The 24,644-nt window shown below is 39.8% G+C and overlaps 1 long non-coding RNA gene across 2 annotated transcripts; it reads right to left on the bottom strand.

Moving 5' to 3' along the window:
- Positions 1-9,543: 9,543 nt before the first annotated feature.
- Positions 9,544-19,217, bottom strand: LOC107306686. Of its 2 annotated transcripts, XR_001552238.2 has the most exons (3): positions 18,920-19,217; positions 17,936-18,034; positions 9,544-10,274 (listed from the first exon to the last, which is right to left on the bottom strand). It is a non-coding gene; the product is annotated as an uncharacterized LOC107306686 (long non-coding RNA). The 2 variants fall into 2 exon arrangements; XR_004305640.1 differs by lacking the exon at positions 9,544-10,274 and having other exon boundaries at positions 11,889-18,034.
- Between the last annotated feature and the right edge of the window lie 5,427 nt (positions 19,218-24,644).

Consider the following 24,644-nt stretch of genomic DNA (forward strand, 5'->3'; position numbering starts at 1 on the left):
TCCCATTTACTGAGACGAAGTATGAGGTGGTAGATCTCAGCAGACTACTAGACTTCTGAGAACCATCTCAACCATCCCCTTGTCCTGCAGTCCCACATTTGTACTTCTCTGAGATCTTCCCCACTTAACTCCAACGTTGTTATTGCCCTCCAACCCCACAATGAATGCTTTTCTTCTCTTCATCATTTCTTCCTGGGATCTATTTTAATTCATTTTTAAGATTACTGGAGTTAGAAGTGGGTGGTTGTTTCTAAAATCCTTATCAGACTGAAGGATTAGATGAACACTTGTGCGAGTACTTCAGTACTCAGTGTAGATCCTGCTGGGCTTTTGGCACTGAGAAGACCACTACATATCCAGGCATTCCCAGAAACAGTAAAAATAAGGCACTGATGACATAAATTCTGGCCTACGCCCCTGAAGGTCTCACTGGGTTGTGAGATGTGTCCCACTTTTTTTACCTAACTGTCTATTGTCTCTTGAACACTAAGTGCTAAATTCTTTCATACTCCACTGATATCAACATCATATGTAGAAAACTGACTTTCTGAAACTCAGCAGCTTACAAGAAAGATTATTTCCCTCTTCATTCACATTGTTTTAAAAATGCACAAGCCAAGGGAGAAAAATCAGTGTCTTTTTCTTTAGAGCATTATAAATTATCTTTTCTTCCTGTCTGAACTAAAGAGACCATAACTGTGCCATGGAAATAGTACTGTGCACTTCACAGTGTGAGCAAGTCATAGGACAGACAGAAGTTCGTCTTCCCAGCTCTGTGACTATTCAGTAATACAATGATCAGCTAATTGAAGGCTATTATTTTTATATTTTTTTTGGTCTTGAAGGAAACATTTAGATTTTTATTACTTGGGGGCATTTTGCTGAGGTTACTGCAAGTTTAGAAGACTCTGCAATTAAGAACTATTTTTCTCTTTCTAGGAAACCAAATATTCTCTCCTAAACTGTCTGACTGACATTGCAGATAAAAATTCACAACAGTTCATGGAAACTTTATGTTGGTCTTTTGTGGCTATATTACCTTATCTTAAATATGGAAGTTAAACTTCAGTCAGGCGAGGAATCTGGTAAAGAATGGCATCCTGCTAAAGGAAAGCAAGAATCAGCCTGCCTCCCTGCCCACAAAGAGAAGCATTTCTTGATGAGGCAGTCAGTCACGTACTTTGAAGCCCAGAGAGTGCATGATAACATTCAGCACGATGAGAAGTCTCTTAAATTGGATCTATGTTATCAAAGAAATGTAAGAAGAAAAATTAGAAATAACAACAACTAGGCAACAGGTGTCAGTTTGGACATGTTTATCATCCTTCAACAGAGCATCAAAGATTAGAACTGTGGACAGAAAACTGTCTGTTGCTTCATGCCTGCTTGGAATGAAAAACTTTGTTAGACACATATTTTATGCCTGCCAAGCACTGCAACATAGACAAGTCTACTGAAATGCCTTCTTCCTTCCTCAGGGAGCCAGAGGTAGAATAAATCTTCCTTGAAAGGTTTGGTCATGTGTCCAAGCAGTTAGAAATTCAGTGAACCTAAAATTACAGTGACATTTTGTTCATGGAGGGTTGTCTCAGTTCAGTGTTATTAACACTGCAATATTCTAAGCATTTCTGACAAAATTTGTAATTGCTAGTAGCTTTTTAATGGTACATACTCCACATCATTTATCAGCATTGATACAAACTTGGGTAGCCTGGAAGTACACTAGCATGTTCAGAAAAGGAAAGAATATCAAGCCATCTGTGTAATTAAGACTGATAGGCTTGTAACGTAGGAGGGCTACTATTCCAGCCAGTTTTCTAAGGACTAGATTGGAAGCACAGTTTTGTATTTGTTTACCCAATGAACATCTGCACAGAAATCTGATGTCGTAGCTTGCCAGGAAATTCTACTGGAAGTGAGCTGAAATATTTAGCAATTTGATCAGTCTGTTTATCTGCCCCAAGGAGGATATGGAACTGTGTCAGTTCTTATTACTTCAGCTACAGTTCTTGTATGTCCTTATCAAAGTGCTGACTTAGCAATTCAGCAGACTCCTACACAGCTTAAGATGCTGATTTGGCAGTCCATATGCACACATACGTAGCTTAAGTGGGACCGTGAGATTCCACCTGAAGGTTACTAAGAGCCTAACTAGTAGTAAAAGCTTTAGGGAAAAGTATCTACCCACAGAAGCCACTGGAACTTTTGTTGCCAAATTCAACTGCTGGGTATGTGCCTACATCTACTTCTGCCATCACATAGGTCTGGAGTCTCTCACAATGATTTAGGTCTGCAGTAAAAGATGTCCTTGTGTTAAGGAGCTGCATGAACTAGTAATGATAGGAAAGAATTAATGCACAGGGAACTGAATGAGCTATAGTTTCCCTGTAACGCTCTAGCTGTGGCTGTTATTCACTTCTGTGATTGTTGCTTTCCTCATTTTTGAAATGTGACAGTTTCTCTATTTTATTTTCAAAATATGCCTCTCTGATTTAAAAATTTAAAAATAAAAAAAAAAAAAGTCTCTGAAAACTGCATAGCAACATCAAATCAAAATGAATCAGCATCAAAAGCAATTAATTACTAATCAACCGTCAGTTTTTGGAGTAACTAAAAGATCATTGGCTGACGTCATGCTGTGAGCAAGTAAATGCTCTACTTAGCAGAGAAGAATAAGGACTGTGTTCACCATGGTCACATGGTGAACAAAGTAAAACTATTTTGGTTGTGTATCTGAGTAAAGATGTATCTATCTCCTCTCCTCATTTTTCTAGGTTCTGAGAAGTGTGACAGCACTGACTTGGTATTGTTGGCTATTATACCTGCAAATGTTTTTTTTTTGTATTTATGTACCTTTTTATAAGCAATCTCCAACAAGAACAGTGCACACACAATTATAAGACACAAATAAAGAAATTTTAAGAGGAGAAAGAAATGGAGCAAAATATTTGTACCTTCAGCTCTATCACTTTTTTTCCCACCTCCCTTGAAGTCTTCTCCTTCCAACCTATACCAATGTATAAAAATGTCTGAGGACAGAAAAAAGGGGGGTGGAGAAGGGAGCTGATAAAAACAGACCTTAGAAATCATCCCCTCAACACACAGTAGTATGCCACTTAAAGAATTCTTCTCTCTTATCTTTTTATGGGAGAGGAAGATAGCTGTTCAATGTCTTCCTGTTATTCTCACACTGTGAGACCCTGGAATAGTCTCTACCCTAAAGAAGTCAAGAAAAAAAAAACTACAAAAAAAAGCTGTCCAGGACCAGACTACTGCACATGTAAAGACTGCTTGAAGACCTCTCTCACTCTCTGCACACCTAAGTGAATGAAGAAAGGCATCCATTTCAAATCCCACAACACAAATACCTGGATGCTGAAGATACCAGCTAACTGTCATCCTCTATTCACCTGTATGTGTACATTCATACTGAATTTCAAGCAAGTACCTCCTGTAATTGGATAAGAATATGACTTCTCAGCATGCCTGCCTCAAGTGAAATATAAACTGTCATGAATGTCAAAGACTGTTCATTAGTTTTATTTTGCTCTTCACACTTGTAAGATACACACGACAATGCAGACTTTTGGACAGCTTTGTCCAATAATAAAGTCAGAGTTTTCTAGCAAGAAATCAACCATGTCTCTGCACACTCCCTTGCTCTTAAGTACATTAAAACTTCAGGAACTGATATATTTCTGTCTACAAAACACCACAACCACTACTGAGCAGCTAGTCTTTATGATGTTTCTGATATCTCAGCTATCCCCTGACAGGTGTGTTACTGTGATTGTGGTGTAAACTAGCACAGGTCTTCTGTCCTACTCTTGCACCAGCAAGATCTGGATCTGACCAAGGAGTCAGTGTTGGGAAATGATCAAAGAACAGAGAGAAAAAAGCATCAGATTACTGTGTCTCCACACAACAGGACCAACTTCAACCATTCAGCACTTGTAGTGTTGAAACACAAATTGTAAAGTACAGTGTCAATATAACAGCTTCTTAGTGTAAGTCTATCTCTTTTCTGATGCAAATCAAAGCATCTGGTAAAGGGATCAGGATCACGCTGGCAAATATTCCGATATTTACAACAACTCTTCACCACAGACAGACAAGGAGACCTTCCTGTTTCCTCTTCCAGATTATATTTCTTTCTTGTAACACTGAACCTTGTATAGTGGGATGTCTCCACTGAAGGGGAGATGGTACCACCTGGAAAAGAATACACATGACTTAGTCAGCCTATCCAGCCCCTCCTCTGAGGGGTCTGTTCTTACCCACATCTCCTAGAAATGCCATCAAAGCTCAAGAAGCCATTGGGATGCATGGGTGTTATTAGAAATTAAAAGATTCCGTCTTGCCATTTCATCTTGATTCTCACTTTCTTTTCAAATTACCCTGTCTCTTGTGCCCTGTTAAATTGATTTGTTAAGCTAAATTTGTGCCAAATAAATAATGAGCTTCCTAATTAGCTTATGCAGAAGCAAGACAAGGATGAAATTATATCCAACCATCTCAGTGTCTGGGGCCCTATGAAAAAACACACTGAAGATATCAGACACTGCTCAACTCCTCAACACATTAGTTGCTACCATGTCGATTTTCAGCACTTTGATGCTGTGGCAAAGCAGTTACTTAAAATGCTTCTGAGAGCTCAGAGCTACACTCTCATCACAGCAGTCTCACAGCTGCAAACTGCAAATGAAAATTCCATTAAATAGTAGAGGAAAAATGTGCATTTACATAAATCCTGTGAACAACTACCTGGCACACCTTTCCGAGTTAATAGTTATTACTTTCTTTTTCTTTTTTTCTTTTTTTTAACTCTAAACAATCCATAAAATAAGCCAGTAGGCAAAAGTAACTTAGGAGCTCTAGCAACCTTTCAAGCTTTTGGCAGGATCTAAGCCCCTTTTGCCAGCTCCTGGGTAGGGTCTCAGGCTCACACAGCACATAAGGGAATTGGAAAAAAAATTGTCTTAGGGATCCCAAGGAAATCTTTGCCTCTATGTATATTAACAGCAAAAGATTCATGGACCTCAGGCAGCTCAGCCTGTAGCCCTGAGTTAACCTGATGGAGGAAAGAAAGAAAATCTTTGTATGTTTGGTTGTATGTATGTTATGTGTATATTTATTCACTCCCGTAAGCAAAAGAATATATATGATATCTGTTTTTATTATTAATCACACTAATGCTAATGCTAACAGTATGCTATTACAGACTTCCTCTAGTACTACTGATCTGCCCAGACAACTTTCAGTATTTTTATATGGTAATATTTCTGACCAGATGTACATACATCTGCTGCTGCTCTTTTCAAACATTGTTTTTAATGAGAAATTCAGGAACAACATAAATTTTTGTCAGGATTTAGATGATGAAAACAGCGCAGATGAAGCAGAATAAGTATCAGAAACGTTAATAACTAACCAAAGAACACAGCTAATCTATCAGCCATGACAAGTAGTTTCTGCTTGGGAGAAGTCTTGTGAAAATACATTATGAAATGTAATTAGACACATGTATTAACACTTTTGTCAAGAAAGAGAACTAATTCTTAGATACTGTTGTTCACAATGAGATAAATAACCATATGGTACACTTAGAAGCAGAATGAACCATAGATAAGGGAAGCTGTTCTCCAGATTTTACTTGAAGCTAGTGATGTTTCACTAGAAGGAAAAGAAGAGTTTATATTTAAACAACATCTTTATTTGCATCAAATAATATACAGAGAAAACCATGGATTATATGTCCAGAAATTAAATAATTTGGGATATGACTAAAAACCTAAGAATTGGTCTGTCTAGTTCAGTGCCAAGTTTCCACTACAGGCCAGGATCAAACACGTAGGTAGAAGGAAAAAATAAAATGAAGCATTTATATTTTCTAGGAGCAAGGAACTTCTTTTCCCTGTCATACTGAGACATAATGCCTTGAGGAACAGTGATGATTTGATTAACCCTCTCATTCAGTGAAATTAAGGGTATCCATTTAAAAATATGTTGCTGACACTTCTTGGAATTAAATTCACTATATTATAAAATATATGTATGTATGGATAAAATCATATACACAAAAATATATATCTGTGCATAAAGCTATATATGTGTAAAGGGAAAAGGCAATATTAGTCATCAGAAATATCTCAAACTTACAGTTTCCTCTTAAGTACCTCACATTAACAGGGAAGATGGAAACAGGCTTTGAAACTCAATTAAACAGGAGCATTTAATGCTGTGTTAAGACAGACAAGTGCTACAGAGCATGAACAAAACACAGAAGGTGCAATGACAAACTGCAAATTTAATATACATTCATTTCTGACATGAAACAAAAGTTCTCACGTGGCAACCATTTCCCTTGTGGATTTATTATCTGTTTTAAAGAAAATATGACTAGATGGTCAAATTTTTGTTCTCAACACAAAAGCATAAAAGCAGTAGGAAAAAAAAAAAAATAGATCACACCAGAAAAATATGAATAAGCTCACAACACATGACAACTATTCAGTATGTGATTTTAAGAAATGAAATCATTCTGGGAAGAGTCTGTGTTCAGCTGAAGAACTATTATCTTCAATTCTATACAAGCTAATTTATTTTAAGTGCATATGATTTGCTGTAATGATGATATGTATGGTCACTCTGAAACAAAATTAGCGAATGTAAACAACACAGTTTAGATTGTTTAGATTAGATCCAAGTTAGATCTAAGTGTCTTCCCTGTCAACAGCCTGAGGAAAGAGAAGTCCATTTTTCTCAGGAAACTTGGTCACAACCCAGTCAGACTCTGACTTTTATGTGAGTTCTGTCTCTCATGACATGACTTGGACAAGGGCTCAAAATGGGGAGAAAGTTGGGAAATAATAGATAATGACAGGAAGAGTAGCTTAAGACTGAAAAACTAACTGTACAGAAGTTTAGCTGTCCCTGAGTACCATAAGTTGAGCAGGAGGGGAAGAAGACTGGTGTGGATAAACAGGGAACTGTTGCTGAGACTTTGGAAGGAAAAGAGTGTCTGTCTACTGTGGAAGAAGGGACAGGAAATTGGGGGAGAGTGTAAGGAAGTTTTTAGGATATGCAGGGAGAAAATTAAACAGGAAAAAGCCCAGCTTGAACTCAACCTGGGCATTGTAATATAAGAGAACAAAAGACTTTTACAAATATATTAACAGTGAGAGGAGGACTAAGGAGAATCTCCAGCCTTTGCGAGATGCAACGGGGCATAAGACCACTGAGGATAAGGAAAAGGCTGAGCTTTCGATGCTTTCTTTACATCTGTCTTTAAAATTCAGACCATTTATCCTCAGGGCAATCTATGCCCTGGCCTGGAAATCTGTGATGGGGAGCAGAACAACCTCCCCACAACTCAGCTGGAAACAGTTAGTGAGTGACCTTCCACTCCACCTGGACTGCCACAAGTCCATGAGGCTGGATGGGATCCAGGTAAGGGTTGTAAGGGATCATCTTGAGTGAGTTCATACCCAGTGTGCGGGACAACCGAGGGATCAGGCCTAGGCAGCATGGGTTCATGAAAGGCAAGTCATGCTTCACCAACCCAGTCTCCTTCTATGACCAGGTGACCAGCCTGATGGATGGGAGAAAGGCTGTTGATATTATCTACCTACAGTTCAACAAGGCCTTTGACACTGTCTCCCACAGTGTCCTGCTGAGGAATCTGGTAGCATGTGGCTTGGAGAGGTGCAGGAAGAAAGAAGAGGAAAAAAAATTAAAGAAAGAGGAGAAAGAAAGAAACAAAGGAAGGAAGAAAAAAATGAAAGTGACCTTTCACAACAGCTTATTTCTGATTAGAAAGCTTGCTAATGTGAAAGCTGACAGAAAGCAATGTGCTTGTCTACTGCAGGGATAGACTAGACACATTCTGCTAGTTGAAGATAAGTGGGTTTAATAAATTAATTAACACTTACACGGTGGATATCTTGAAATTAGTGGAAGAAATAGCTAGACAAGGGAAGGAAAAAGCAAAGGGAGGTCTGCATGTGTGTGCAGCCTATTTGTTTTCCGCCCACCTCTTTTTGAACAGCTTGTGATCTCTTTCATGCAATACTCACGAGCATGGCTGGTATGGACTGGGGTGACAGAGTTTTTCAACACAGAGTGAGGGAAGCTGTGTGAATACACTATACCCTCCCTACCACTTGTTTTTGCTCCCTCCAGAACCTCTCTCAGATTCATCTTCAGCAGGAGCTGTTTCCTCTCCATGGTCACTGAAATATGTTATGTGAGACAGAATTTGGAGGAGTTGCCTGTGAGTAGAATTTTTATCAGAATAGTCACATCTTCACGCGTGAAATGGTGGCAAAGAGTCTTATGTCCTTTTAGTAAATGGAATACCAGACAGACTGAAAAAAAAAAAAAAAAAATCTTTAAGACTTTGCAGGACATAAGTAAAAGAGAATAATTTTGTGATAATTGGAATCTCTCTCAAGCTCTTTGCTCCCAAGATCTTAAAATGACAGAGTGGGACAAAATCTGGCATGCTAAAATCTGTTTGCAAAAATGCCAGGGGAAGAGTTAGCTTTCCGAATCCCTGTATGTCCTCCTTATTTTGTGAGATAATCAACCTTTCAGATGAGCACCTGGAATTTGGGTGATTAGCATTCACATACAACAGCAGTTATTAAATAGGTTTAATGATTATGCTGACTGTATTCAGTAAGTTGTGAGACTTACCTGGTCCTGGAGTGTTTCCTCTCCAATGCTTCCTTTTTTACTTTCATTAAGTGCCCCTATTATTTTATTTTCTGAGTCCCTGGGAAAAGGCGTACAGAATTAAAGTGTTAGATGAAAAGCTTTCATTCTGGTAAGTGCTTAAGGGTAAGCTCACATAAACACTGGCAGAAAATAGAAATAACTCATTTCCATTCCTTTATTTCTGAGGAGTGACTGATTTCTCTGTCAACAGCTTAACAAAGCCAGACCAAAAGTTGTTCCCCAAGTGAATAATAATGAGAAAAGAATGTAAATTGTGAAATCTTGCGCAATATATTGGCCTTTTCTTCAGATCTGGTAGCTTTTACACTAAAATGAAAGAGAGGCTTGGCCCAAATAAGTCAGTGAAAATCTCCTGGCTTTGTGTTGGGTCTTAAAAGGGTCATCCTTTAACTGGAAATGGAGGAAAGAGGCTGTTGTTTTTTTCTATCTATCTCATTAACTCTTCTTATAAATCATCATTTTCACTGTGAAGTTTCCTTCGTCCTTCTAGTGATGATTTTAAAGACCTTTAGTGTAACATTTGCAGTGCATACATATGCAACCAGAGAGTGCAGCAGAGATTTATTTTCTTCTTTCATACTAGCAGCATCTCACCTCAGAGACGCCTCTCAGGCTTACAGGCTATCCGTGAAGAGCTGTGACAGTGCTCATAAATCAGTGCAGAAATTAGTAGCAATACATTGCATTACAGTTATTATGCATGTTGTTTCTGCCAGATCAGTGCTCTCAATATCCTACAGCCCAGACTACCCTTGAGCAGAAGACTCTGTAATCTTCACTGCAGCAAGATGGCAAGACGGATGCAACATATCATGTATAACTCTTTAATATTCTTTTTTTAGTCTTGGAGCAACAAAAACAACAAAACAAAACACCGATATGTGTCTCAAGCATATATATTTCCAATGAGGGAAAAGTCAATAGAGACAGCAACCTGACCCAAGACTTATGACAGGTAAGCAAAAAACAAGCCAAGGAATTACCTCATTGCAGATGATGATTCCTATGGCATATACAAGGTTTGTCCATAACTTGTTTTGTTGTAAGCAGACAACAGACAACCAAGAGGTGCAAAATCCCTCATCCTACAATTTCACATGTACTTTGGCCAGACCACCTGAACACATACATTATAACAGCTAAGACTGTGAGTGCCTGAGGGGCACAATTACTCTGCTGAAGGCTTATGTATAATAAAATCAGCTTCCTCCTCCATAAGAACATGCATTAAATTTTGTGACATTGATTTTGAGCTGAAAATCCTTTTAGGGACATGGTCTAGTGGTGAAAATGGTAGTGTTAGGTTGGTTATGGGCAGATGATCTTTTGAGTCTTTTCCATCCTAACTGATTCTTCAGCTTCATGGAAAGGAAGAGCATACAGTGCTTTGTGAAGACATCCCAGGGACCACTGGGAACCTGTGGTAAATGACTTTATGGTGGTGAATATAAATTGCAGAAACTCAAGCCTCAAAATCCCAGACAGGGGTAGCCAGAGGAACCCGTGGCAGCCACTGAAGCTGTCAGAGCCTTGACCTAGAAATAAAAGACAAGAGTCAGTTCCCTGGGACTCAAAACAGGACTGAAAAAGAAACCCTCCCAGTCACCTGTGGGGACAAAAGCTATGCACAGCTTACTTCTGACAGAAAAAGCTATTTGGCTATAAAGATGATCAGTGTCTGAAGGGTTACACAAAGCCAGCAGTACCTTTTCTGAGTCTCAGTGAGAGTCTCCAGTTCTTCTTTAGATCTTGACTACCCTAATCCAAAGAGTAGACAACAGCAACAGCACAATATGAAGTACAGCAGGAAGCCCCGTGTGGAAGTACAGTTCTCCCTCAAATCCAGGGGAAAATTAAAAAATATCACAGCATTTCTTAAAAAAATAAAATAAAATAAAATAAAATAAAATAAAATAAAATAAAATAAAATAAAATAAAATAAAATAAAATAAAATAAAATAAAATAAAAAATTGTAGCTTCTTTTTGACTACTTGGAAATAACATATTAGTTCACCCAAGCTAAAGTATCCAACAAAAAAAGATGCATAGATCACCATTAAAATAATCAAATTAGCAGACTCAGGTGAAAGTCAGTCTGGACCAGTGAAATGGCACCACTGACCCTGTTTGCTCTTCTTCTTCATGTCCCTTCAAGTACTTCTGATTGGTTCTTTGCATTTTTTTTCTCTAGAATTATTTATTTTAAGATAAAATACATCATATATTGATTTGTTTATGGGTTCATGTTTGTTTATTTATTTTTATTTTTTTTACAATCCATTAGGTTTATAAACACTCTTTCATCTGTCTGTTTCATTTATTTGAACTACAATATATCAGACAGGATTAGTTGCTTAGCAACTTTTCAGTGGCAGAATCTATTTAGGAGAATTTGCAACGCTCATACTAGAGGTCAGAAAAATTTATAATAATGTAAGCCAACCAGAAAATGTGTTTCAGCAACAAAGATTTCTCACAAGGCTTCTGTTTCAGTAGGAGAGGATTGCAGATTACCACTAGAATAGGGATAAGGTAAATGTAATAGGGAGGAAGTAATAGAAGACAGGAAAAAAAGATTCGGAGAACATAGTAGTATACATTTCGTAAGCACATTCCATTTCTTCCAGTATTACAGCATTACTCTTTTCCCCTGCATAGGCTGGACTCCTGTATTTGCAGAAATGATAAACAGAATTAAATTTAAAGTTTTAAGTGAAGGTCTCGTACTGTTTGCATCCTACCAAGTGGCAATGCCAAGAAAACCTAACATACAATGACACAATTAAACAAATTGAATGCATTCGGGGAAGATGGCATCTGCCATAAAACATTTCACACTGTGCTGAGGATGCTGCAGATTGCTTGAAAACAAATTCCCTCAGATGGCAGAGTAGCTGGTGTGATTTCTGTCATCTTCTCAAACGTACAAAACATTCTCAAACATACGTTTCAGCACAACACTTGCACTACTGTACTGAGGCACATATGAATCGCATTCAGCTCTCATCTTGCTTCAGAAATATTCCTAACTCCCATACTGTGATTACAACAGTCTGTGTACCCTATCCAGAACTGCCAAATCTGTAGATGAATGGCAGCATCCCTGAGTTGTTTTGTTTTGCTTTGTGGTTGTTTCTGTGGGTTGTGGGTTTTTTTGTGTTTTTTTTTAGTTTTTATTTTCAATGCCTACATCAATATCCTTGGATTCTGTATTCTTAAAAGAAAGAGTTAATACTTTACTTGGGTCTCAGCAGCAACCAAGATTTTGGTGCATCCATGAACACAAAGTGCTCTGTGCACCAGCATATTAAATACCTCTTTTAGAAATACGCTATCCCTCCCCTGCTTTACACACCCTTGTGGAAAAGATGAGTGAATCTTCCCTCTTAGGACTATAGAAAAGTACTGAACACTGTGATCAGAAAACCACAAGGTTTGTTTTAGATTTTTCCCTGCTGAAAATAACAAAGCACACCCAAGATTTTTCTGTGACCTTTTCTCCTGAATATATCAAAAGTAGTCTGCATTCTAGAGCCTATGGAGGTTAATGTGTTTGCCACCACTCTAAGCCTTTCCCTCTGCACTTCACACCAAGTGCAAGTCTTCATTCTCTAACAACATGCATTAATCCACACACTGTGTTCTCGGGTGCAAGCTCTCATCACTCAACATTTGCAAGGAGCTGCTTTACCCAGACATTTTGTTTCAGCAAATGCATGCATACAGACTGGTGATTTTTTCGGGGGGGGGGGGGGGGGGGAGAAATCTGAACTGAAGATCTGAAAGCCACTCACCAGTTGTAGGAAAATGGTTGGTGAAACCAGATGCGTTCAGTATAAACTAAAAAATATTTCAGGCTTTTTCTTTTTTTTTTCCTATTAGAATATATAGATATAGATATGTAGATATCCATATGTGAGTTTTCAGTATTTCCTACTACTTACAAAATGGAGCCAACTTTAAAAACACTTCTCATTTTCACTGCTCTCTGCTTTATATAAACATTTCCTTTAGGCCAGACAATTTAATGCCTTTTTTGGACTAACAGGGATGACTACAGAATACCTTAAGTAACGGAGGAGGCAATCAGTTCTACTCCTTATTGTTATTTACAATACTATGTGAGAAACTGGCTTTAAAGGATAGGGTACAGCTTGGATACAGTGGTCAGATAAAGCCGCCAGGCACTGTTTGTCTGCTACTAAGGTATCGAATAGCAATAGAGAACAACAAGATTTAGAGATAATTAATTTCCAGTGATAGCACACTCATTATGAATAATAGAATTTGCCCCATCTTTCTCAGGCAGCCTTTTAGATTGAGATTTACATTATTCAAAGTTTTTTTGAGAGAGAGTTCATAGTAATTTTTCATTGGGAAAACCAGTAAGTTCTTCAAAGTAATCGTTCATCAGGATAAAATTCCCACTTTGAAGTTTCACCATTATAAATTTAGCTGGCTTTCTGATGACTGTTATAACAAAGTACAATAATATGACTGTTGTACAGTATCTGTGCATTGGCTAGATAGCAAATGCTTTAGTTAATGTGTCAGTGTATTTTCACATCCTAAAAAATTAATGAAACATTCATCTTTGCAAGTGGAGCTTCCCATGCAGGCTGTCACAATCACAGTTTTTGAAAAACCGAGCCAGTTTCCATATTTTCCTTCCAGGTCTGACAGAAATGATTATTACATTTCCTTCCAATACAGAAGAAAAATTTAAGCACACAGTGGAGGTCTTAATGGTGGGCAGATGCCCCCAAGAGTTCTGGCAGCAGAACTGCATGTCAGGTGCAGGTTTGACATGATGGTGGCATGCAGGGTGGATATACCTTGGGAAGTATGTCAGGCAAATGAGTGCCTTCTCCAAGGAACTAGGAAAAGACAAATAACTACTCTGTAGGCTGAAAAACAATTCAGATCATGCAAGGTCCACCTAATGCAGCTGATGGAGAGTTCACGCGGTGGAGCCTTAGATTCAGCTGTCTTCCAGTGAGCACAAATTGCACCCGGGCAGAGCAGTAACACAACAAAAGATTTGAGGCCAGCTTTAGATGGTCTGCACCAGACTGTATAGAGCTTCAAGAAGCTCGAACACAAAGCATGTCTTCAGAAACAGGCAGTTCCTAAACTGGGAGAGCTGTAAAAGGACAGTGAGAGACCTTATTTTTATATAAGATACCTATAATATCTTCAATTTCTGTCCAATGCAGTAAGTTGCCATTGATAAAGAAGATCAGAAGTTTCCTGGTGAAATTCTTGGCTATGCTGGTGAACACTCGCTTTTTCCCTGTCTGAAGTACTCTGACAGCACAAAACTTGCTTCCATTTTATCAGATAATCACACTTGATCATAATGTTTATGAATATAGTGGTGGGTTTCTTCATTCATTTCCTAGAAACACTGAAAGTAAAGTAAAGCATTAAAATATTGCACACTGTTAACTTGACACACTTCAGTACTCAAATCAAAGCCCAAATGAGTCCGAAGCCAGAAGAGCTGTCTAATATCCAGTGTTTGCTTCCAAGCTTCCAGAAGAATACTCTCACCGTGGAGCTACATGTTCATTCCACCACCTGGAGGTGGATTTATAAACACTGACTGATCTAGTAAAGCAACAGACACGCACACACACATTGAGAAAACATCTCCAGTAGTTCTCACAGCTCAGTCCACTGACGCACTGCAACCACAAAAAATCTAAACACTTCAGAATTAGTCCCCCAACCTTTTCCGAGTATTGTTTTTATCACCTAGTTCTTGTTTTGACGACATTCGGTAAATTCAGTCTGACTTAACAAGCAGGTATTTTTACACGTGGTTTCAGAACATGGTGATTTACCAAAAATGTGGCTGGACCCTATCAAAACATAAGAAGTGTATCATTGTAGATGTATAAGTGAAGGAGGAAATGTCTTCAAGGCTACCAGCAAGCTGCCTTATAAGTGTAGAGAGACAAAAATACTTTGAGATCCACAGTCATTCCTGTATTTTACCAGAGTAGTAATCACCTACATCTTGTTTCTACTCACTAGTTTGATATAAATCAGCATGAGTTCATGGAAACAAGTGAAACAACATATATTCTCTGGGAAATTACTAACTTCTGAATTGCACAAAGACTTTCAGTTCTGGAAATTAATGACACTGCGTACTCATGAGTTACTAACACATTGCATGCGTACAAGAAAGGCTTTAAAATGAGAGAATAATGAGTTAGAGGTATTCTGTGACTTGCCTTCACATCCAGTGGCACTTGTCCCAGACAATAGAAGGGTGAAAGGAAAAAGAATACTGTGTAAGCAAATGGCAGGAAATGGTTGTGGCAGCAGTGCTTTCACTTGGAAAACCTGATCACAGCTTGTACCCACTCATCAAACATACGGGTCAAAGCACACTGCCTGGCTCTCAGTATGAGTCTGCATTCACATTTGGCATACGGTTGCTTAGGAAATGCATTAAAACCAGAAGCACAAGACAAAAACAGGCACACAGATGAGCTTTCAGAAACAAGGTCAGATCCGGGACTGCTCAGGGCAAGGTGAGACTTTGTATGGTGTTCTCTGTGTGGTGTACAGCACCAGCCTATGCCTGTGTCACTGATGTTGCAAGATTCATTTGTATGTCCCAGAGGAAGAGTACTCAGAATATTTTTTATCTCATGCTGGCACAGGGCAAGCGTGGAGACAAGGTTTAATCTCACTTGGCATTAGTTGATTTCCCAACAGAAATGAAATCAGAACCTGTCCCATGGTCATTTATCCAAAATTAATCTATCCTGGCAAACTTCAGATTTTATTTATGGTTGTGTAAACGTCAGGATAATTCTGGAGTGCAATTTAGGCAATTTTTTTATTTTCATCATAGTTGTTGCACTATTAACATTCCCTAATAAACTGCAGCAATCAATGAGGAAAAGTATTTCCCTACAGACTGCTGGCTTAAGAAGCACTCAAAGTTGTAGATTGCTACAGTCATCTTACAGGACACAGCCTTAACTTCACCCTCCAGTAGTGCTGCTGGCAATAGAAGCACTCCATCTCCATGGAGCTTAAACATAATACATGATGTGTGGAAGAAACATAGTTAAGGTATGTCATCTTCATATGGAAAAGGTTCTGCACCAGAGGGTGGTGGACCCTGGTACAGGCTCCTCAGGTCTGTGGTCATGGCCACAGGCTGCCAGAGTTCAAGGAGCATTCAGACAACACTCTGAGACAGAGTTTGATTTTTGGGTGGTTCCATGTGGAGACATGAGTTGGACTCGATGATCCTTTTGGGTCACTTCCAATTCTATGATCCTTACCACAGGTGGAGGTGTAAATGAGAGCTGGGTAAGGAAAGTGGTTGAGATTAGCACTGCAAAGTAAAATAGAGCCATGCAGTGAGGTCTTCTGCTCTGCTTCCTTGGAAAATACAGCGCTGTTAACAACAGTCTTATAACTGCAGTCTTTGGGAATTTGCATTTGACTGGGAGATGCTGAGAAGGTGGGGGGTGGGGGGGGAAAGGGAAAGTAAACTGACAACTGGCAACTCTGCCATTCACTCATCAGGAGAGGTACACACTGTATGGCCTGTCAGCAACACTGTTGGCCTCTGGAAGAATAGAGCCTCTCTGCACAACTGGAGCAGGAGGGATGCTCTGGGACCCCCAGACACACCTGGAGTCACTGGGCTGAACCAGCTGAAGTAGGACACGTGATGGTGGAAAGTCATCCCCAACTGAAAGCAAAAAGCTTTGCAAAGACTAAGGGGTTAAACTGAAAACTGAAACAGGCTGATGGCACAGCCATCTATGTCTTCTAATGGAATATATATTTCCTTTCAAGATCTATTATGCTTTTCATGTCTGAAAGGTTTTGGCAGCTATACTGCATTCCCACAGGCCTGCATTTACCACTCAGACAAAATTTCCCATTTAATAAAGGTGAAGGACGTAATATTTGACCCAATGTGAACAAGTAAAAGAGGCTTCCACCTGTTCAAAGGTATTTCTGTATTTCTGCAAAAGTGTTACTGAGGTGCAAAACAGCTAAAAGTCATCACATTGTCATAGAAAACTATATTTTCTGTGCTGTGAAGGAGAAGGAAGCAGTGCAGTAATTATTAGCCATCTGTGGTGGGAGCTAGGGACTCTCTCACTCTCTCTTCCCTTCCTGCTTTTATACTTAGACAGATTCAGATTGATATCCCTTGAGCATCAACCAAGAGATAAAAGCACATGAAGATAGTCCCTGTTGTGAGCTGATATGCATCCCACAAGTGAACATCAAAAAATAAAAAAAATTTTAAAAAAAGATCAGATAATCACCAGTTTTCTTTTGATTATTAAGGATAGTGAAAGAGAAGAGCCTTCCTGACTGATCCTGTGATGCTTCTGCTAGCTAACAGTATGGTCCAGCCCTGGGCCCACACCCAGCCCCTGCATGGCATGTCTGCAGGAACCAAGGAGGGCTGCACAGTGCTGTGGACTACCTGACACTTCTGTGACTGTGGGATACAGCTGGCAGATCAGACAGATGTTTGGGATGGGCAGAGATGGGACATGCTCTTCAGACAGCCTTTGTCACCAAAGCAGAGTCTGTGCCTGGTAAAGATGCAGAAATAGGAGGAACTCAAAACACAACCCAGGTGATTTTTCTATCATTAGGAGCATACCTTTGCCATATGCTGCTTAGTGCGAGACCTCTTTACCTCTAGAGACTGAGATGTATAAATATTCCAGGACTCATAAGTCACACACTGAACATTACAGCGCAACCAGAAAAAAGCCAAAAACAGAAATTATCCTCTGGAAAATGTCAGAGTCTTCAGTTACATAATGATATCTCATGACCTGTCGCCTTTGGAAGAGCTACTGTGAACTCTGTGAACTCTCTTACCCCTGTGACACTTTAGGAAAAATTGGAGCTAACCTTTTGGACACTGTTTCCAATGCAGCTGTACAGTATTTGAACTTCATTCATTACTGGCTATGATGTGTTCAGCAACTTCCTGACTTTTCCAGCTTGAATAATCTAGAATAGTTAATTCTACAAGATACAGTATGAATTGTAACGTAAATTGTTTCAATAAAAGTTACTCCATAACTAAAATTTCAGCGAGACTCCCCAAAAAAGGTTGAAGAATAGAAGCTGTCAGTGATCAGTAAATTTAGGACACGTAAGAGAAAGACAACAGATAGCATTAACTTTCTAAATGAACTCCTGATCCATGGGGAGATGAAGCCAAACACACACACAGGGTCACACTTCTTTCTTCTTCATCCGTTCCTCTGACTCTGGGTTCCACTAGAAAGAAAAAAATGAGGATTTTACATGGGAAACAGGTAAGAATAGGTCTACTGTGTTTTGTAAGGCTGACGGGACATCAAGCCCCAAGGCTTTTTGTTTTGATTCTGCAGTGTGGGACAAAAGCAAGGCATTTTGGGAAGTGTAAGCAAAACATAGAATCCCTCTGTGTTGCTTTAACATGAAAAATAAGCTCTTTGGGAGCTGTGAGGGATGCAAAGACAAAGAGATCTTCTCTAATTTTTCCCTAACCTAATTCACTCCTCAGTAGTATAAGTTAAGTTGTACTGAGATGTGTAATTGCTATCTCTTAAATAGATCTTGCTGTGGATATAATAGGAAACTTTAACCTCGATTCTAAAAACATAATTACAAGTGAGAATGCACCGAGCAGCCTGATATTATCAACTAATAATGCCATCCCCTGTCCCAGTGTTAGCACTATAAATCAGGGTTAATGACATGAAAATCAGAGAAACACAGTGAGATAAGCCATACCAGAGAAGGACCATGACCACTGCAGCTTCAGAGTGCTGACACTGTTAAGTGCTTGACTTGGACATTGCCTATTTTTCACATTCGTTTTCCTCTTGATTTTTCACTGTTCCAGAATGAAATTGTTTCTTGTATGGAGAAGAATCAGTGGAAAGTTGCAAGCTGTTCCATTTCATGCTTGTCTTAGACACATCATCCTGTCTAGTCCCACCTAGAGTCCCAGGGAGCCAGGTCTGAGTTTGCTGTCAGGAGGTGGCTCATGCTGAGCTCATACCCTGCTGTAAAACTTGGGTTTGTGGCAAACTGTTCTGCCTCTCAGTGTAACACAAGACACAACTAGGAAAAAAAAAAAAAAAAGAAGAAGAAAATAGCAAACATATCAAAACTTACCAGAACAAGCAGCCTGACTTCTTTGTACACATCCTTTGAGTAAAAATCTCCTTCTTCGATACATTAATGAGGAGAGCAAAAAGTTCTCTGCAACTTTTGCATGAAGTGCTTTTCTCCAGGCATCACAAGCACCAGCTCCGAATTGTTCATATTCTTGACTTTCTTTTACTTCAGCCTCTTTGTAACTGCCTCGTGTTCCCCCACTGAGCTTTCATCATCTATTCTACTTTCCAAAGAACAATTCTGTCCAAGAGAAGAGAGGCCAAGGCTTCATAAGAGGGGTAAGGATTACATCAGCTCTCCCTGCAGAAAGATGAATCACATGATTAAAAGCTACTGTGACATAGGAGAACTGAGTCCCAGACCTGCCACTGCTGCTCAGAGAGCTTATAGGGAGGTCAGTCTACCCGTCTGGAGTCTTTCAGGTTTCTGTCTTTTTTAGAAAGAAGAAGGAAAAAAAAAAAAAAAAAAAAAAAAAAAAAAAAAAAAAAAAAAAAAAGCATGAATATGTATTCCTGGTTTCACAAAATCCTGATGTTTGAAGTGATGAAGGGTCTTGAGGGTCAGATGTATAAGGAACAGCTACAGCCTCTGGGTTTGTTCAGCCCAGAGCAAAGGAGCTCAGGGGAGACCTGATGGTGGCTGCAGCTCCTCACAGGGAGCTCTGAGCTCTGCTCTCTGTGACAGCAACAGGGCCTGAGGGAATGGCATGGAGCTGTGTCAGGGGAGAGCCTGGTGGAGGTAAGGGAAAGGGTCTGCCCAGGGCAGTGGGCATGGCCCCAAGCTGCTGGAGCTCAAGGGTGGTCTGGGCAGTGCTCTCAGACACAGCGCTTGATTTGGTGTGGTCCCTGTGGGTCCCTTCCAACTTAGGATGGTCTGTGATTTTTTTCTTCTACCTTTTGCTGAAGAAATGCCATTAGAAAATGAGATCTATTCAGGTAATTATCACTTTGTTCCGCAAATACTGATTCAAAAGTGCTAGGGAGTCTGATATTTTACCATGAGAAGCAAATGCTGCAAGGTCATTTTTGGACATGAGGTCACCTTAATTTTTGAACATGAAAAGATGTTATTTTGACCCTCTAAAATAAATATTTTTAAAATACAGAAATTTAGACATCCACTATGGAGCGTGCTCGACAACTCTGTTTCTCCCCTCACATTTTGTTCCAAGTCTTCCTCAAGAGAGACCAGTGCAAAGGTACCATGGTGGATGAAATACTCTTCTGGGAAGAAGTATGAAGTCACTCTAGACACAAAGCATGGCATTAACACACCAATATAACAAAATGTAAGCATACAGCAAACTGTGGAGAAGAAAAGCCTTTTTCCTGTCAGGTGCCCTGCAGTTTCCTCCCCAAGACCCAGTCTTGTCAGATCTCACTAGAGCTGCTCTCCACCAGCAACTACAATTGTAATTGATTACTCAAGCAGAAAAGCTATAAAAATCTGATAGGAGAGCTGGAGGAAAGGAGAGATGTCAGCACTGTTAGCACAACCTAATTGCAGGGAATTTTGCCTTCCAGCCCTCACATGCCTTCCCACATTGCTATTACTCTAATGTGTGGATGCTCTTGAGAGCAGAAGCAAAGCTTTAAACACATGTATGTGTTTATGTAGAGCTTTATGTATGTCTGTGTGTGTTTGGGTGTACAAAATTCTCATTATTATTAGAAAATGCGATCAAATCTGTAAGTCAGGGAGGTTGAGGATATCTAATTTCTCTTCACAGAAAACACACAGCAGCACAGAGCAATAAGCATCTCACACTGTTTGCTGCTTTTGAACAGATCCCCACTTCACTTTTCAGATGGCTTTTCCTCGCAGCTGTGTTGCCCTATAATTTCAAATCACAAAACTAATCCTGAGCGAGCAACAGTAAAAGCAGCCTCAGTGCTTCCTTCTGCTCACTCTGCCTGCCTGCAGAGCATCCATGCACACAATTACTGCCCTCAGGCAGAGGTGAGGAGGCTGCAGGGGGATTATTGCAGTGCCTACTTTGCTGTTGCCCCAGCGGGACTATTTCCTGCTTTTCTTACAATGCACCCAGTAAACAAAGAAGTGCAGCAAGGATTTTGAAGCAGTGTTAAGAAGGAGTTGGGAGGGGAAAATCCAACAGGGATGTTGGAGGGGCTGCATAAATGCTACTGCAAGGGATCTGGCATGAAACCCATGGAAAAAGATGCAAAAAGGAGATGATGTACAGGCACTCCGCTCCAGAAGGGGACAGCACTGCAGCTCTGTCTGGCTCACATTGCTAATACAGCTGAGGGAAACAACTGTTCATCTGGATCTAGCTTTGGCAGCAGTTGGGGAGGAGAACAAAGAGGAGAACAAAGAGAAGGGAAAGATAAGAGGGGCGGTGGCTTTATGCACAGGGACAGGGAGTGAACTGCTACATGACAAGGGAGGGAGCAGCCTCTCTGTGACCGCACTCAGGTGCGGTCAGCAGTGATGACATGGAGCACAGTCCAGTCCCCATAGCACAGCTTCAGCTGGAGGCTTGTGACCAATGCCATTCATGTCCATAGCAGGTGCTCACAAGCAGCTGTGGCTTGTACAAGACTCTGGAGCACCCTGTGGAAGCCAGGTGAAGCACAAACCCCTTGGGAAAAAGCAAATCTTGACCAAAAAGAGCAACCTAGGGGAAACTCCTAGAGATCTCTCCATGACCACTATGTACCTACCACCAGCATCTTCCAATGGTCAATTTAATACAAAGCATTGGAGCAAACCTTTGTGGGTGGATCAATCGAGCCTGAAAATTCAGTGAAACAGAAAGTCAGTTATCTGCTGGGAATGAGTCAACATTGTTGTGGATCTCCACAGAGGACAGGGCTTTTCTCATTTTTATGTCTGCATCTTCCACAAACCACAGACACAGATGTGAGGGTCATAGTCCAGGTGCCAGCTTCATGCTAAGCAGGTGTTGAATTCTGTGTTATCCCTGTACACAAAAAGTACCCACACATCATGCAAGAATAATGCAGGCTCAAGTAGTAGGAATCACATCTAAAGAGAAGCAATTGAATTGGACAGGTGCATAGAGAGGGATTCTATGTCTGTGAGCAAAAGGAGAGTAAAATTGCAAAATTAGTTCTTTTAAGATGGGACAAATTGAATTTGAGCAGTCTTTACAAAAGAAAGAAAAAGAACGAGTAGCAAAAATTAGTGCAGTACTGGAATATGTAACACAGAGATGCTGTAGAATCTTACCCTGGGAGGCTCTGAAGGTGCAGACAGACACAGGCTTCCTGCTGGCAGCAGTCCTGCTTTGGGCATGAGGCTGTGCCATGGACCTCCTCTTGCACCATCATTTCTGATTTTATGAAAAGTGCCACAGCCTTCTCCCTGCAGAGGGCTGACTGAGCATACCAGAATCCCATGGATTTCAGAGTATTCAGTCTTCTTAATATCAGACATGAAATTAAATGTTTATTTAGCATGACCTCCTCAAACTTCATCTGCCAAAAAAGCTGCTATTTTCCTCCAACAGTGCTAACTAAAAGTCCATAAAAGATAAACAAATAAAAACCAACTGGCTCATTATGGGAATAGTTTTCCAAAGTGACTTGATCTTGCACCATTAAATGGCTACTTCCACAGACCTGATCTATTCAGTATGAAGGAAGGGAACACCTTTAGAATTGGACAATTATTTCTGCAATCAAGATACGTCAGTAGTAGACTGAGCGCTCTCTAACTGCATAATTTAATTTCACAGTCCGTTAACTTTCCCTCTTTCTTGCTTGCCAATGTACTGGCATTACATTGTGATCTTTAATCCAGTGTGGAAATATTTCAACCTTTAACTTTTAGGCTTCATATTATGACACTGTATGTTCTTGGTGTTTAAATAAAATGAAACTTAAAAAAAAAAAAAAAAAAAAAATCTACAATCTATGGTTTTTGATTGACAGACATAAAATAACTGAAGACTGAGAGCAAGGATAGATCATGTAGTATCAAAACCCATAGGTCTTCCAGAAAGACTGTAATTAAGTTGCAGAACACAGAACCATAAGAAGATATGAATTGTCAAAATGGTTCATGCTAGCAATCTGAGCCCTGTAAAGAACCAAAGAATCTGCTTAAGTCTGCTGTTCTGCTGCAGTCACAGAGAAGGCTGTGCCACTCCAGAACTAGCTGGAGACTGTCATAAATAGTGTGTGAAGAAATGGCTCCTGAACAACTTTTATTTGGGTGGCAACTAAAACTTCTACTGATTTTTACTTTTCATAGAATCATAGAATCAACCAGGTTGGAAAAGACCCTCAAGATTATCAAGCCCAGCCATCAACCTAGCAGTACCAAGTCCATCACTAAATCATGTCCTGAAGTGCCATATCTATGTCCACATCCACATCCTGGGATCTCTCTTTAATTTCTGCTCAGGAATTTTTTTTTTATGGAGGATTATGAAAAGGGCCAAAAACAGAGCTGTACCCAAAGCAGCAGGGTCCTGATGAGAAAATACGTAGTGCAGAGCGTTACTGCTATGGCATTCCCTAGCCTCAGTTTAAAGCTGTTCAGCATCTTATTAATTTCTGAATGATGCTGCAAATTGAGCAGACATCTTCATCGAGCTTCCACAATGCAGTCCATAGCTTATTTTGTTCCCTGGGAGATGACAACTAATTCAGAAACCATTGATGTATATAAGGAGATTAATTTGTTCCATCTGATTTGTATTCCCTTGCAGCCATCAACAATGAATGTAATTTACTGTCATGTTGCACAACTGTCTTGAACTACCTGCAGTACTCTTTTCATCAAGTTTGGCCACTTTGCTATTCAGAGTCCTTCCCATTCAGTAATAGTGTGAACCACTGTGAATTAAGGAAGAAAATTCCTCTCCAGGTAAATTAAACTGGAGCTTCTAGTAGCAACCACTATGTGAAATAGGGCATAGGAGAGAAATTGTTAGGTGGGTTGCATAAGGCATTCCTGCATATTTATGCACATAAAATTAACTGTAAATTGCATTCTTTCCCATCATCCCACAACACATTTTCAAGGTGTGATACTGTTATTATCATCTCCTTACTTTTGGGTGAGCAGGCAGATTAAGGACTCCAGTATCTGGGCATGCTTCTGCTATTCTGTGATAATCACAATTTGAGTGTTTTCTTTTAGTGCGTGTGGAAACCAGGAGGCCATTTAGTTTCAACTAGCCCTTAGTGGAGAAAAATCGATCTTGTTCAAATTGACTCACATTCACAGACAGGAAATTACTGTGGACAGGCAAATGTCCTATAACTTGATAATGAGCCTGCCTGCCCAGGGTCACAGAAGAAGTCTGCAATGGATCTCGTAGGATGTCGCAAACATACAATAATTCTCTGAGTATCCTTCTGCTCATGAAGGAGGTCTGTGAAGTGGATGATGTGAAGTGCTCCAGGTGCCTTTTGTAGTTCATATATTGTGTTTATGTTCTGCCTTTCAGGTTTACCCTACTTCTAAGGATACGGATTACACTAATGCCAACCACAGAGGCACTGCTCAAGACCGTTTTGGTACCAGAATCAGCTTTACAGAGATTCCAGAGGCACTTCCCTCAGTTATGATGGACTTGACAGTCAAAATCAGACTTAAGCAAATGGTAAATATGGAACATCTGAAAGCTGCAAAACTCTGCTATGAGCATGACTTCAGCAGTGTATTGTAATTTTGTCAGGAAACATACCAGCCTGCCAATTTCATTTCACAAAATCAGTCAACTTAA

This window comes from Coturnix japonica, chromosome Z, assembly GCF_001577835.2.
Source record: "Coturnix japonica isolate 7356 chromosome Z, Coturnix japonica 2.1, whole genome shotgun sequence".
Taxonomy (NCBI): domain Eukaryota; kingdom Metazoa; phylum Chordata; class Aves; order Galliformes; family Phasianidae; genus Coturnix; species Coturnix japonica.